This window comes from Narcine bancroftii, chromosome 2, assembly GCF_036971445.1.
Source record: "Narcine bancroftii isolate sNarBan1 chromosome 2, sNarBan1.hap1, whole genome shotgun sequence".
NCBI lineage: Eukaryota > Metazoa > Chordata > Chondrichthyes > Torpediniformes > Narcinidae > Narcine > Narcine bancroftii.
Genome location: NC_091470.1, coordinates 209394050 through 209400951, shown reverse-complemented (window position 1 = coordinate 209400951; position 6902 = coordinate 209394050).

Sequence of the window (6902 nt, the reverse complement as noted above, 5' to 3'; positions counted from 1 at the left end):
TTCTTCTGCCTCCTGGATAAGTTTGGCATTAGGCAATCCTGCCTGCCTACATGCTGTTTCTGTGAACTTGGAGGACCAGGGGGTATCCTGTCGGTGTCTCATCATGTCATTATCCTCATTGTCCTTATTCACAAACCTGTCTTTGTTCTAATTTACACCTTCCCAACTCTCAGGGCTACAACCTCTTCATATGTAGAACTTGCTAAATACTTAGGGCTTACTAATTACATATGCAAAACCTGCTAATTCTATCTAGGGCTAGAAGACCCTTATCTTATTCAGACTAACTCTACTTCCTACATTCTAATATCTATTCTTATCCTATTCATACTGGCTTTATTCATTTAGCCATATATCTATATTAGTTTCCTCATCTTCATATTTTTATATCAGCTTTACTCATCTCTCACATGGCCATTATGGTGCTCCCCTGCCTAAAGACTTGTGTGCAGTATTTAATTCAATGGACCCCTCGTCAGATCACTATAACCCAAAGGATGTATGTTTCCTAAATTCTGTCTGATGATGCTGAGACTGCAGTTCGTTTACTGACTCACTGGGAAAAAGACAAAGTTACATTCCAGTTGAGAATTCACGAAGCGTAGCTAAAAGAAAAGTGAGGATTGTGAGAGATGAGTAAAACTAATATGAAAATATGAAAGATGAAGAAAACTAGTATGGATATATGTGTAATGAATAAAGCTAGAATGAATAGGATAAGGATAGATAATAGAATGTAGGAAGTAAAGTTAGTTTGAATAAGTCTTCTAGCCTTCTAGACAGAATCAGCAAGTTCAGCATATGTAATTAGTAAGCCTTAGACTGATTAGCAAGTTCTGCATATTATAAGAAGTTAGTAAGCCCTGAGGGTTGGGAAGGTGTGAATAAGGACAAAGGCAGGTTTGTGAATAAGGACAATAAGGACAATGACATGATGGGACACCGACAGGATACCCCCTGGTCTTCCAAGTTCACAGAAACAGCACATAGGCAGACAGGATTGCCTAATGCCAAACTTATCCAGGAGGCAGAAGAATGTTAGGGGAGGGGGGAGGGTACCTCTACACTGAAATGAACTGTATAAAAGTTGGGTGAGCCCCAGTATGTGTGTGTATTCCCATGGTAAGGGGAAGCACCCAACTTTGCATTGTTGTATAATAAATGTTGTTTGTTCTCATATTTTGTCTCGAGCAATTTCTGTGAAGGTACTTCTGTTTCTCTCAGTCTGGAACAGCCTGAGTCGTTTACAACTCGAATCGCCCTTATAGTGATTGCCTTTAGCCTTGCCTTTAGCCTTCCCTTTAGCCTTTTGAATGCATTCGTGACCCAAAGGATGGTTTACAAGATGCCAAGTTGGGGCGGGGAGCGTTTATTGTTATCTAACCTGTGAGTAGCAGCTTGTCTGCGAGCATTAGCATATATACCCACTTCATCCCTACTCCAGGTATAGCCCTGACTAATGTTCTGCCTATCATTTTCCCACCATCTTCTTTGTATCATATTTTTAGCACTCATCTCTTTAATATCTGTAGAAGCCAGGACGCCAACCCAATCCACTCCCCTTGGGCAGGTCTGTTTACCTGATCCATGTTGGGATCCTATATTAAACTATACTAAATAAGGTACCCCACTATGAATATAGTCTATACCTGTGCCCTGTCTGCATTCTAAAGGTAAACTTGTCCATTCCTCAAAGTAATTTTCACCTCTGCTGCCCCTATTCCAGGAGGACTTAATACATTGTATACAATTGGGTGGTTTCCCAAAAATTGGGAACCAGCAGAAAAACAATACAGCAAATAATAAAAATAACATTACAGCCCTTTTTCCTGGCGTAGCGTAACTTTCAGACCAGAAGGATGCGAGATTGCATGTCAGGTGGAGGGTGTATTATCAACATCTTTAGTTCATGGGTTAGCTTGTTTAATGCGTTGTATGTGAGTCCACTCCTTTTCTTTTGTTCGCACTGCAGTGTCTGTAATCAGAAGTACACAATAAGGGCTGTCCCATATCAGTTTTAGTTTATGGTCTTGCCACGCTTTTACATATACCCAATCACCAGGTTTAACAGAATGAATAGGATAGTCCAGGGGTGCATTTTGAGCTAATAAACCCTTATGTCGTAAGTCATACAGAGAAGTAGAAAGTCCCTGTAAATATTTAGATATGTACTGGTCATTAGCCTCAGGGATAGGGGTATCAGTGTGGAATCCCATGAAAGGAAGACCAAACATCATTTCATATGGTGAGACAGCAAGGTCCTTACGAGGAGCTGTGCGAGTCCTAATTAAAGCTAAGGGTAAGCATTTAATCCAGGAGAGGCCAGTTTCCTCATGAAGTCGAGTGAGTTGATTTTTCAGGTTCTGATTCATCCGTTCAACATGGTCTGAACTTTGGGGGTGCCATGGGGTATGTAACTGCCAATCTATTCCCAGAATTTTACACACACCTTGGAGTACCTGAGAGGTAAAATATGTACCTCGATCTGAGTCAATGGTTTGGATAATGCCATAGCGCAGAATAACAGACTCTAGTAATATCCGGATAACAGAGCTGGCACGATCATTAGGGGTCGGAAAAGCCTCAACCCATCGAGTAAAATGATCCACCATCACCAGGAGGTATTTATAAACCCCTATCTTAGGTAATTCCGTGAAAACAATCTGTAGTCGTTGAAACGGGCGTACAGCTATATCGCAACCGCCAGGCATTACCTGGCGCATGACTTTCTTATTCACTCGCTGACAGATTGGGCACCCCCGAGTACTTTCCTTGGCTATGGTGTATATTCCCAAGCAATTAAAGGACAGTACAAAAGCATCAACAAGTGCCTGTGTTCCATAATGTGTCTGCTGGTGGAGCTGATCAATAATTTGACGAGCCAAGGGTTTGTTCAGTACTTGGCGTTCCTTTGCCGTCCACCACAATCCATCGGCAGTTTGATGCATTCCCTGGTTTTTCATATAAATCTCCTCTTCTCGTGAAAAAATGGGAGTCTTTTGATCCTCATATGGGGTGGGGAGTAACAGCTGAATGTCTATTTTGACTGTGAGTGCAGCCTGTTTGGCAGCTTCATCTGCCCATCTGTTCCCCTGTGCTTCAGGACTGTCAATAAGTTGATGGCCCCATACATGAACTACAGCTATCTCCTCAGGTAACATAAGAGCATCTAAGGATTGAACAATTAAGTTTTCATGGATCAACTTTTGTTCTTTCCCAGTTATCATTCCCCGCTCTTTCCAAATCTTTCCAAAGGTGTTCACTACACCAAAAGCATACTTCGAGTTGGTATAGATTGTGCCCACCTTTCCCTCTAAACCCTGGAGAGCTCTGCAGAGGGCATATAATTCACAAGATTGTGCCGACCAATGACTGGGAAGACAACCGGCTTCAATCACAACTCCTTCATTCCCATCCACTATACTATACCTGCTATAACGAATGCCATCAAATCAGTGGGAAGATCCATCAATAAACCATCTTTCACCCTCCCGTAAAGGTTCATCACTTAAATCATCTCTAATTTTTGTCTGTAAATCGATCACTTCTAAACATACATGCTCTAAATCATTGGGGACAGTATCAGAATCTGGAGAAACCAAGAAGGCGGCTGGATTCTGTTCTTTGTTCATAATCAGTGTCAAATCATCCCTATCCATGAGAATCGCTTCATACTTTAAAATTATAGAATCAGTAACCCACCTTCCGGCACGTTGTAAGACACACATGTCAAACTCTGGCCCGCGATATAATTATGTTTGGCCCGCAAGATCATATTAAATATATATTAGAGTTGGCCCACTGGCCGCCACGCAAGTATAGCACATGCACAGCAGCAAGCACTACCATAGTAGTTTTTAGCACTTCCACAGCAGGCACAGCAGTACACGGATATAGTTAACGGGAAAGTTAATTAGATATTCACAGCGGCGCCGATATAACGGATCCGCCGCCTAGCTACAATGGACCCGCCGCCTAGCTACAACAGACCCGCCGCCTAGCTACAACGGACCCACTGCCTAGCTACAACGGATCCGCCACCTAGCTCCATGTGGCTGGACGTGGTGGGTCACCTCCGCATCTCCTTGAGCTTCATCTGTGGGCGGGTGCTGCTGGGCATCGGACTTTCCACTGGGGTGGAGGTCGTGGATGAGTTCCACTGCTCTCACGGTATTCCCGGTGAGATGGCGAGACCAGCGGGGACTCCTTGGGTTGTTGGCGGCAGTTGCGGCAGGCGGAGGCGGGGGCGGAGGAGGGAGAGGGGGCGGGGGGGATGCTGCTCGGGTTTGCTGGCTGGGCTGGGGAGGGCTCCCTGCAGACCTCCGCTCCCTGGCATGCTTCTCGGCAACGTGTGATCCTTGGCTTAAAGGCTAGAGAGAAATATTATTTATTGAATATTTTATTTCTTATTTGTTAATGCTTCTTATGGAAAGAGTTTAACCAAAACTATTATTAAACATTTATTTTAATAAGAAAAAGTTTAACATTATATATGTTGAGAGAAAACATGCAGATGTTGTTGAAAATTTTCAATAAATATTTAGTTCGGCCCTCGACTTAGTCCAAGTTTTTAATTTTGGCCCTCGGTGAATTTGAGTTTGACACCCCTGTTGTAAGAGAATGGTGTGGACTGTTTGAGGGGTATGAACTAACATCGGAGCACCAAACGTAATCTTTCATCCTTCTTTCACTAAAATAGCAGTGGCTGCAATAGCTTGCACACATTCTGGCCAACCACGACAAACGGGATCTAAAATTTTTGACAGAAAGGCAACTGGTTGTCTAATGCCTGCCCTCTCTTGCGTTAATACTCCCATGGCCACACCATCTTTCGCATTGGTATATAGATCAAATGGCTTATTTAGGTCGGGTAAAGCCAAAACTGGGGCACGAATAAGACGCTGTTTCACCAAGGTAAAATCTTTTATCTCCTCCTCCGACAAGACAACAGTTTCACCCCCTAGAGTCGCAAGTTTATCATAAAGAAATTTGACCAGGCTAGAATAGTTCTCAATCCAAATTCTACAGTATCCCACTAAACCAAGGAATTTTCTAAGTTCTCGAGCACTCTTTGGAGGCGGGATCTGCATAATACCGCGTGTTCTCTCTGGACTTATCTTCCTAATCCCTTGACTAACCAGATGACCTAAGTATTTAACTTCAGATTGAACAAATTGTAACTTTGACTCGCTCACTCTAAGACCCTTATTCCCTAGGAAATTCAGAAATTCAACAGTGTATTGTTTAACCACATCATATGTTTTTCCCGTGATTAATAAGTCATCAACATATTGTATTAATTGACAATTCTCTCTCCAAGGGGCCTCATCTAGTACCTGTTCTAAAGCTTGGCCAAACAAATTTGGGGATTCTGTAAAACCCTGGGGAAGGACCGTCTACCAGTATTGATTTTCCCGTCCTGTAAAAGGATTCTCCCAGTCAAATGCAAACATGTCCCTACTGTCTATTGCCAACGGACAGGCCCAGAAGGCATCTTTGAGGTCAATTACACTAAACCACTTACTATGGGGATGAATTTTACCCATTATCGTATAGGTGTTAGGTACAACCGGATAACGGGTGAGAATGATTTTGTTTAACTCCCTCAAATCCTGCACTAATAGATAGGTACCATCTGGTTTTTGGACAGGTAAAATTGGGGTATTAAAAGGTGACATACAAGGTTCGAGTATACCATCTTTCACCAACTGGTCAATTACTGGCTGCAGCCCCTTTCGGCCAGCCATAGGAATTGGGTACTGTTTTCGTCTAATTACTTGCTCAGGATCTTTTAAATTAACTTGCAGGGGAGGAACATCTAACCCTCCTCTATTGCCTCTTTTTGCCCATACTCTAGGATGTATTAGTTCCCGATCCTCCTCTGTTAGTACCTAAAATTGAACCCCGGTACCTGATCTCTGTGGTCTGGTACCGATTGCCAATTGGTCTTGTAAATCTCATCCCAACAGGCAAACTCCAGCTTGGGGAACTAGTAAAATATCCTCTTACTATCTTTTCTCCCATTTGTATCCTTACATTCTTTAGTACAGGGACCGTAAAATCTCTTCCTCCCACTCCTGAAACCAGCACTGTCCCTTCTGTCTTAACACCCTCGGGCCATTGTAAAATACTAGACCGGGCTGCCCTGAATTTACTAGAAAAGTCATCTCATCATGGTGGGGTCCTATGCTTAAATTTACCAATGGTTCCCTGTGCAGCCCCACAGTGTGTATTGGCTGAGAACCCTGACCCCACTATTCATAATCTGCCTCCATCAATGCATAAGATCGCGTCTCCCTGGCTCGCATTGGGCATTCCCTCTTAAAGTGTCCCTCCTTTTTACAATAATAGCAAACTAATGCTCCTGTTTCCTAATTTCTACCAGGGTCTCCTTGGGGTCCCGGGGATGGTCGTCGTCCCCAGAATTCTCCTCTACCCCTGCCTCTGCTCTGGTCTCTACTTCCCCACTCCTGGCACTCCTCCCAACATCCAGGAGCTGGCACACAGCTCTTAACATTTCCCTGCTGTCCCTCCACAACTTCCTTGACTGCCTGCATCAAAATCTTAGCCTTTCCTTTCTGTTTATCTTCAGACTCTGGACGTATGCCCTTTGCGCAATCTATAAAAGCTGTGTTATTCCCTGTTCATACCAATTCTCTGTCTTTTGTAATTTCTTCCTGATATCTGGGGCTGAATTAGTAACAAAGCCCGTCAATACCAACTGTTATCCTGCTGGGGATCCTATATCCAACACCCCATATTGCTGTATGGCCGCACGTAATCTATTCAGAAATGCAGAGGGGGTCTCCTTGGGACCTTGGGGAACCTCAAATGCCTTCTTAAAGTTCTGTCCTTTTGAAACAGACTCCTTCATTCCTTTAATTAGATTAACCCTGTACTCA